Source organism: Arachis ipaensis, chromosome B10 (genome assembly GCF_059453495.1).
Source record: "Arachis ipaensis isolate K30076 ecotype BB chromosome B10, ASM5945349v1, whole genome shotgun sequence".
Classification (NCBI taxonomy): Eukaryota; Viridiplantae; Streptophyta; class Magnoliopsida; order Fabales; family Fabaceae; genus Arachis; species Arachis ipaensis.
This window is the reverse complement of record NC_142435.1, coordinates 86,797,998-86,807,921: the sequence shown is the minus strand read 5'-3', so window position 1 is coordinate 86,807,921 and position 9,924 is coordinate 86,797,998. Positions and strand designations below refer to the sequence as shown.

Here is a 9,924-nt window from a genome sequence, read left to right as displayed (position 1 = left end):
TCACGCTGAGCCAGCGCTGCTCCTACCGTATGGTTAGAAGCATCGCACATGATTTCAAATGGCTGGCTCCAGTCTGATCCTCTCACAATTGGAGCTTGAGTTAGAGCAGTCTTCAGCTTATCAAACACTTGTTTACAAACTCACTGAACTCGAACTCAATATCCTTCTACAGTAATCTGGATAAGGGAAGTGCGACCTTACTAAAGTCCTTAATAAATCTCCTGTAAAAACCTGCATGGCCAAGGAACGAACGGACTTCCCTCACAGAAGAGGGGTAAGGTAAACTAGAAATAACATTCACCTTTGCTGGGTCTACAGAAATGCCATTATTAGATACCACAGGTCCTAATACAATCCCTTGTTTTACTATAAAGTGACATTTTTCGAAATTTAATACAAGGTTTGTATTAACACATCTATCTAATACTCTAGATAATCCATCTAAGAAAAGGCTAAAAGAATCACCATAAACGCTAAAATCGTCCATAAAAACTTCTATACAGTCTTCAATAAGGTCAGAAAAAAGACTCATCATGCACCTTTGGAAGGTAGCTAGTGCATTGCACAAGCCAAAGGGCATTCTCTTGTAAGCATAAGTCCCAAAAGGACATGTAAAAGTAGTCTTTTCCTGATCCTCAGGAGCTATATGAATCTGGAAATAACCTGTGTAACCATCTAAAAAGCAATAATGTGATTTACCTGACAGGCGATCCAGCATTTTATCAATGAATGGAAGTAGGTAGTGATCCTTACGGGTAGCTTGGTTGAGACGCCTGTAATCAATGCAGACTCTCCAAGCATTCTGAACTCTAGTTGCTATGAGCTCTCCATGGTCATTCTTCACTGTAGTGACTCCAGACTTCTTGGGCACCACTTGTACTGGGCTTACCCATTCACTGTCTGAAATGGGATATATGATACCGGCTTCCAATAGTCTGGTCACTTCCTTTTTGACAACTTCTAAGATGGTGGGATTCAATCTTCTTTGGGGTTGACGGACACGTCTTGCTCCCTCTTCTAAAAATATTTTGTGCTCACATACTTGAGGGTTGATGCCTACTATGTCTGCCAAGCTCCACCCAATTGCCTTCTTATGCTTCCTCAGCACATCAAGTAACTGCTCTTCTTGTTGAGAAGTCAATTCCCTTGCAATAATAACTGGAAACTTCTGCTCCTCTTCAAGATAAGCATATTTGAGATGTGGAGGGAGGGGTTTCAATTCTAACTTCTGATCATGAGCAGGCTCTGGATTATCTGGGGCTTGTGAAAATGGCGAAGTGCCCTCATTGTCAGTTAAAAGGGTCCCCACACTTGGACCTTATCCAGTGTGCCTCTCTTCAAACTCTTCCTTGTGAACTTCAGCTACACTTTCATCTATGACATCACACTGGAAGATAGAACGATCTTCTGGGGGGTTGTCAATGATTCCATTCAGATTGAAGATTACTATGCGGCCATCTATTTCAAAGGAGTATGTTCCTGAAAAAGCATCCAATTTGAATTTTGATGTCTTCAGGAATGGTCTTCCAAGTAGGATTGATGATGGCTTATCTGAATTATTATGGGGCATCTCCAAGATATTAAAATCAATGGGAAATGTAAGCCCTTTAATGTTCACCAAAACATCTTCAGCAACTCCAGCCACTATAATAATGCTTTTATCTGCTAACACAAAATGAGCTACCGACCTTTTTAAGGGAGGGAGCCTCAAAATATCATATATAGACAAAGGTATTATACTGACACATGCTCCTAAATCACACATGCAATCATAAATTACTACACCACCAATAGTACAGCTAACTATACAAGGACCTGGATCACTACATTTTTCAGGTAATCCTCCCATTAAAGCAGATATAGAACTACCTAAAGGAATAGTTTCTAATTCATTAATTTTGTCTTTATGGATACATAAGTCTTTTAGAAACTTTGCATATTTAGGTACCTGCTGAATAACATCAAAAAGAGAAACAGTTACCTCAACCTTTTTGAATATTTCTACCATTTTGGGGTCAGTTCCAGCTGCTTCCTGGGCTTCCTTGCAAGTTGTGGAAATAGAATAGGAGTAGTGTTTTCTGTGGTGTTTGCGCATTTTGGTGCTTCCTCCTGTGGTTGAGCTATTTCTTCTTCAGCTATGTCCTGTATGTCCTCTTCCTCTTCAACATCTTCTATTTCTACTACCTCTTCAGCTGAGGTATTTTCTGGTGGGCTTGGTTCCTCCTGATTCCTCTCCTGCAGTGTAGTTCCAGACCTTAGGGTGATGGCATTAATGCCTCCCTTTGGATTGGGTAATGGTTGAGAGGGGATTCTAGTGGAGCTTGAGGGTTGGTTACTGGGATTTTGCGCTGATCCAATCTGTGACATAAGAGCTTGCAAAGTAGAGGTGAGACCATTCAGACTGGCATTAATACTATTCATGATGTTATTTTCCATGGTCTGTTGTCTTCGCTCAAAAGATTGTAGTAGCTCTTCATTAGGAGATAGAGAAGAATGAGTAAATTCAGAGGTCTGCTGTTGATTGTTCTGTGGTCCTTGGTTTTGCCTCAGGTGAGGTGCTCTGTAAGGTTGATTCTGCTGCCTGTTGTTGTTATTATTCCACCTCTGATTTCCCTGATTATCTCGGCCTCCTCTGTTATTGTTGTCCCTCCAATTCTGGTTAGAATTGTCCTACCATCCATGGTTATTATTTCCACTTTGATTGTACCCTTGGTTGGGGCGGTCATAGAAGTTATGAGTGGATGCCACCGTGTTGTCTTCTTGTTGGAGCTGCGGGCATTCATCAGTGTAATGGCTATAATCAGCACAGATTTCGCAAATTCTTTGCGGGACTAATTGTTGGTTTTGCTGTGGCGAGGGAGGTTGAGATTGCTGATCTTGTTGTTGATTCAATTGCATCTGCTACAGCAAGTTGGTCATCTCACATATACTCTGATCTAGAGCCGCAGTCTCTCTGCTAGAGGATACTTCTGCAACGGCTTTTGAACGGCCTTGCTTTTGCCTGTGGTTCCTAGTAGATTCAGCTAAATCACTGATCAATTGCCAAGCCTCATCAGAGGTCTTGTACTTCTTCATAGACCCATTGCTAGCACTTTCCAATGTGGTCTTATCTTGGGGCCTCATGCCTTGTGTGATATAGCTAAGTAACACTATCTTGTCAATCATGTGGTGGGGGCATGCTTCCAGAAGATTATTGAAGTGCTCCCAGTATTCAAAGAGAGTCTCATTGTCATCCTGAACAATTGTGGAAATATCTTTCCTTAGCTTATCAGTAACCTCATATGGAAAGAACTTCTCCAAAAACTCCTTTCTGAGTGTATCCCAGTTGGATACATTTGCTAGAGGTTGAGTGTAGTACCACTCTCTTGCTTTTCCCTCGAGAGAAAATGGGAAAGCTTTTAGCAAAATTGAAGTTTTATCAGTACCATCACGCCTGACAGTAGAACAGGCTGCCTGGAAATCTCTCAAGTGCTTGATAGGCTCTTGAGCAGGTAGGCCATGAAACTTGGGCATCAAATTTAGCAGTGCGGTCTTTATTTCAAAATCTGTAGCTACCGCTGGATGATGCGCTTAAAACGGTTGCATTGTAAAATCAGGGGCTCCTTCCTCCTGGATGGTAACTCTCCTAGCTGCCATGTCTTCTGCACGTAAAACAACCGAATCAGTAGAACGGAGGCTGGTTTCTTCCTCAAGTTCACTTTCAGATCCGCCCTCAGAGTGGACTAACCGATGCTGATCTCGCCTTATTCGTGAAATAGTCCTTTCAATTTTAGGATCGAATATTAGCAAGCGCGGATCAGAAAGTGAACGCGTCATTTGATGAAAGAAACATCCAGCTCATAGTAGCAAAATAAAATAAAATGCAAATAAATAAATTCTAATTAATAACTTTAGCACTCTATTGCAACTCCCCGGCAATGGCGCCAAAAATTGATGAGACACAGAAGTTGGTGAATTAAAAATTATTAAAATAGTTACGTTGCAAGTATAGTTCTTAACTCACCGAAAATCTGCCTGTCAATTTAGAAATATGTCACAGAGAGTTTAAATTAAAAATTACTGGGAGTTGGAGTCCCAGGTCGTCTCCCAACGAGTTGCAGAAAAGAGTGCTATTTTATTAATCAGATGTTTCAAAAGGTTGAGTTAAGTAGATGGAAAATTAAATTGAGAAAATTTAAATAATATGAATAAAAGCCTTGACTAGGAGTTGATTAGTTGGAATCTCTATTATTGATGGAATGATTTCAAGATTAATTTATAATTAATAGTTGTTTTGTTTAGTTATCCTTTACTAGGTAAAGGAAAGTCAAACAAGTTGGAATACTGGATCTATTCACGAGTTGCAACCCACTTAGTTCAAAGGGATTGGTGTTAGTGACTGGATAGCAATCCAACAGTCAACCCAATTACAATTTCTCTTTCAATCCTTCCAACTCAAGAGTTCCTTTCAATCAACTCCCCATCATGTGAAGAAACTACTCGCTCATTGTAAATAATAAATCCATAACATATGAAAGAGAATTAAAAGAAGACATGATTATTGGAATGGAAAATAAATTAAAATGGAAGAAATAATCCTTGTATTAAATAATCATGAAAGTATTCAAATGACAAAATTGAACAAAGCAAATCACATGGAAGAATAAAACCAAGTTAAGAGAACGAACTAGAATGACGAAGTCTTGATGAGGAAATAACTCTTCTCAATGTTCCAATGCTAAGACCAATTAAAAATTAAAATTCTAAAACCTAGAGAGAAAAAACCTAAAGGAGTAAAACTAGATCTAAAACTAAAAACTGTGTAGAATGAATGTTGTGTTTTATTTCTGCATATTCTCTAGCTCTAGTCTGCTGTTCCGGACCAAAAACTGGGTCGAAATAAGGTCCAAAATCGCCCCCAACGAATTTTGCAGATTATGCAGATCGCACATGTCACGTGATCGTGTCATCCATGTGGACGCGTCATTTGCGCTTTTCCTTGCCACGCGTTCAAGTCGTCCACGCTACCGCGTCGCTTGAGCTTTTCGAATCCGCGCGGCCGCGTGAGCCATGTGGCCGCGTCACTGCGATTTGCTCTCTTTCGCGCAGTCGCGTGAGCCATGCGACCGCGTCACTTCTCGCTGGTTATCTCCTCAAATTCTTGTGTTCCTTCCATTTTTGCTAGCTTCCTTTCCAATCTCCAACTCATTCATGCCCTATAAAGTCTGAAACACTCAACACACAGATCACGGCATCGAATGGAATAAAGGAGAATTAAAAATACATAATTAAAGTCTCTAGGAAGCAGTTTTCAAACATGTTATAAATTCAGGAAGGAATTATGATTTCATGCTAATTTAATGATATAAGTGGGTAAGGATCATGATAAAACCACACAATTAAACACAATATAAACCATAAAATAGTGGTTTATCAGTGGCATATGAGGTAAGGAAAGGCTAACCTTGCCCAAGTGGAGGACTTGTCAGCCACCTTGTAAAGTTCTTGAGGTATAATCTCATGAACTTCCACCTGCTCTCCAATCATGACACTATGGATCATGATGGCCCGGTCTATAGTAACTTTAGACCGGTTACTAGTAGGAATCATTGAGCGTTGAATGAACTCTAGCTATCCCCTTGCCACTGGTTTGAGGTCATGCCTTCTTAATTGAACCGGCTTGCCTCTTGAGTCAATTTTCCATTGAGCTCCTTCCTCACATATGTCTATAAGGACTTGGTCTAACCTTTGATCAAAGTTGACCCTTCTAGTGTAGGGGCGTGCATTTTCTTCCATCATTGGCAAGTTGAACGCTAGCCTTATATTTTCCGGACTGAAATCTAAGTATTTCCCCCGAACCATGGTGAGCCAATGCTTTGGATTCGGGTTCACACTTTGATCATGGTTCCTAGTAATCCATGCGTTTGCATAGAACTCTTGAACCATTAAGATCCTGACTTGTTGAATGGGGTTGGTGAGAGCTTCCCAACCTCTTCTTTGGATCTCAAGTCGGATCTCCGGATACTCATTCTTTTTGAGCTTGAAAGGAACCTCAGGGATCACTTTCTTCTAGGACACAACTTCATAGAAGTGGTCTTGATAGCCCTTTGAGATGAATCTCTCCATCTTCCATGACTCAGGGGTGGAAGCAATTGCCTTCCCTTTCCTCTTTCTAGAGGTTTTTCTAGCCTTAGGTGCCATAAATGGTTATGGAAAAATAAAAAGCTATGCTTTTACCACACCAAACTTAAAATTTTTGCTCGTCCCTGAGCAAAAGAAGAGAGAAAGTAGTAGAAGAAGAAGAAGAATAGAGGAGATAGAGGGAGAAGGTGTATTCGGCCAAGAGGAAGAAGAGAGGGTTGTGTTGTGTGAAAATGAAGAAGGAATGAGGGGTTTATATAGGAGTGTAGGGAGGGTTAGGGTTCGGCCATTAGGGTTGGGTTTGGAAGGGAAAATAGTTTGAATTTTGAAGGTAGGTGGGGTTTGTGGGGAAGAGAGGATGGATGTGAGTGGTGAAGAGGTGATGGGAAAGAGTGATTGAGGTGATTGGTGAAGGGTATTTGGGGAAGAGAGTTATGAAAAGGTGTGAAGAGGAGAGAAGAAGATGTGGGGATCCTGTGGGGTACACAGATCCTGAGGGGATCCTGTGGGGTCCACAGATCAAGTGGGGTCAAGGACTTAACATCCCTGCTCCAATTAGGCGTGTACAACGCCCTTGCTGTGCAATCCTGGCGTTTAACGCCAGACTGCTGCTTGTTTCTGGCATTAAACGCCTAAATGTAGCCTGTTTCTGGCATTTAATGCCAGGAAGATGCTTGTTTCTGGTGTTAAACGCCAGCTTGGTGCTTGTTTCTGGCGTTAAACGCCAGACAGATGCTTGTTTCTGGCGTTTAAACGCCAGACTGCTCTCCTCCAGGGTGTGCTGTTTTCAATGCTGTTTTTCATTCTGTTTTTGATTTTTTAGTAGTTTTTGTGACTTCACATGATCATCAACCTAATAAAACTCAAAATAACAAAAAGAAAATACAATAGATATGATTAAATAACATTGGGTTGCCTCCCAACAAGCGCTTCTTTAATGTCAATAGCTTGACAGTGAGCTCTCATGGAGCCTCACAGATAATCAGAGCAAGGTTAGAACCTCCCAACACCAAACTTAGAGTTTGAATGTGGGGGTTCAACACCAAACATAGAGTTTGGTTGTGGCCTCCCAACACCAAACTTAGAGTTTGACTATGGGGGCTTTGGTTGACTCTACAGTGAGAGAAGCTTTTCATGCTTTCTCTCCATGGTTACAGAAGGAGATCCTTGAGTCTTAAACGCAAGGTTGTCCTCATTCAGTTGAAGGACCAATTCTCCTCTGTCCACATCGATCACAGCTTTTGCTGTGGCTAGGAAGGGTCTTCCAAGGATGATGGATTCATCCTCATCCTTCCCAGTGTCTAGGATTATGAAATCAGCAGGGATGTAAAGGCCTTCAACCTTTACTAACACGTCCTCTACTTGTCCATAAGCCTATTTTCTTGAGTTGTCTGCCATTTCTAATGAGATTCTGGCAGCTTACACCTCAAAGATCCTAAGTTTCTCCATTACAGAGAGTGGCATTAAGTTTATTCCTGACTCCAGCATCCTATTTCTTTTGAGGTAATTTCTGCCTATCCAATGCATTTAGTTCATTGGTGAGCAAGGGGGGTTCATCTTCCCAAGTCTCATTACTAAATAATTTGGCATTCAGCTTCATGATTGCACCAAGGTATTTAGCAACTTGCTCTTCAGTAATGTCTTCATCATCTTCAGAGGAAGAATATTCATCAGAACTCATGAAGGGCAGAAGGAGGTTCAATAGAATCTCTATGGTCTCTAGATGAGCCTCAGATACCTTTGGTTCCTCAGAGGGATACTCCTTATAAGTCACTGGACGTCCCAGGAGGTCTTCCTCACTAGGATTCACGTCCTCCTCCTCCCTTGTAAGTTTGGCCATGATGGTTAAATCAATGGCCTTGCACTCTCTCTTTGGATTTTCTTCAGTATTACTTGGGAGAGTACTAGGAGGAGTTTCAGTGACTCTTTTACTCAGCTGGCCCACTTATGCCTCCAAATTTCTAATGAAGGACTTTGTTTCATTCATGAAACTTAAAGTGGCTTTAGATAGATCAGAGGCTATATTTGCTAAGTTAGATGGATTCTGCTCAGAATTCTCTGTCTATTGCTGAGTGGATGATGGAAAAGGCTTGCTATTGCTAAACTTGTTTCTTCCACCATTATTAAAGCCTTGTTGAGGCTTTTGTTGATCCTTCCATGAGAAATTTGGATGATTTCTCCATAAGGGATTATAGGTATTTCCATAGGGTTAACCCATGTAATTCACCTCTGCTATTGCAGGGTTTTCAGGATCATAAGCTTCTTCTTCAGAGGATGCCTCTTTAGTACTGTTGGATGATTCCTTCAATTCATTCAGACTCTGAGAGATCATATTGACTTACTGAGTCAATATTTTATTCTGAGCCAATATGGCATTCAGAGTATCAATTTCAAGAACTCCCTTCCTCTGAGGCGTCCCATTACTCACAGGATTCCTTTCAGAAGTGTACATGAACTGGTTATTTGCAACCATGTCAATGAGTTCTTGAACTTCTGCAGGCGTTTTCTTTAGGTGAATGGATCCACCTGTAGAATGGTCCAATGATATCTTTGATAATTCAGATAGACCATCATAGAATATATCCAAGATGGTCCATTCTGAAAGCATGTCAGAAGGACACTTTTTGGTCAGTTCCTTGTATCTCTCCCAAGCTTCATAGAGGGATTCACCTTCCTTTTGTCTGAAGGTTTGAACATCCACTCTAAGCTTGCTAAGCTTTTGAGGACGAAAGAACTTGGCTAAGAAAGCTGTGACCAGCTTATCCCAAGAGTTCAGGCTGTCTTCAGGTTGAGAGTCCAACCATATTCTAGCTCTGTCTCTTACAGCAAATGGGAAAAGCATAAGCCTATAGACCTCGGGATCAACCCCATTCGTCTTAACAGTATCACAGATCTGCAAGAATTCAGTTAAGAACGGAAAAGGATCTTCTGATGGAAGTCCATAAAACTTGCAATTCTGTTGCATCAGAGAAACTAATTGAGATTTCAGCTCAAAATTGTTTACTCCAATGGTAAGGATTGAGATGCTTCTTCCATGTAAATTGGAATTAGGTGCAGTAAAGTCACCAAGCATCTTCCTTGCATTGTTATTATTTTCGGCCATGTCTCCTTCTTTTTCGAAAATTTCTGTAAAGTCCTCTTCAGAGTGTTGTGTTTTAGCTTCTCTTAGCTTCCTCTTCAGAGTCCTTTCAGGTTCCGGATCAGCTTCAACAAGAATGTTTTTATCCTTGCTCTTGCTCATATGAAAAAGAAGAAAACAGAAAAGAAAATATGGAATCCTCTATGTCACAGGATAGAGATTCCTTTATGTGAGTAGAAGAAGATATGAATAGAAGATGGAGAATCCAAACACAAGGGTGAGGAGTAGGTTCGAATTCTTAGATGAAGAGGAGTGTTAGTAAATAAATAAATAAATAAATAAAAGGAGGTGAGGGAGAAGAATTTTCGAAAATTAGATAAAATAAAATAAAAGTATTTTTGTTTTTAAATTAGAATTAAAATTAAAAATTTGAAAATTAAGAAAGGAACAATTAAATCAAATTAAATTAAATTTAAAACAATTAGTTAATTTAAAAAGGAATTTTGAAAAATATGAAGGTGATTTTCGAAAATTAGAGATAGAATTAGTTAGGTAGTTTTGAAAAAGATATGATTGAAATAGTAAACTTTTAAAATCAAACAAAAAGTTAAGTGATTAATTGAAAAAAATTTGAAAATTAATTTTGAAAAGATAAGAAGTTCGAAAAGATTTTGAAATTGATTTTGAAAAAGATATGATTGAAACTTAATATGAAAAAGATTTGA

The 9,924-nt window shown here is 39.9% G+C and overlaps 1 non-coding gene across 1 annotated transcript; it reads left to right on the top strand.

The window, feature by feature from the left end:
* The first annotated feature begins 8,722 nt into the window (after nucleotides 1-8,722).
* Nucleotides 8,723-8,830, top strand: LOC148580741 (small nucleolar RNA R71). Its single transcript, XR_015899551.1, has one exon. It is a non-coding gene; the product is annotated as a small nucleolar RNA R71 (small nucleolar RNA).
* Nucleotides 8,831-9,924: the final 1,094 nt, after the last annotated feature.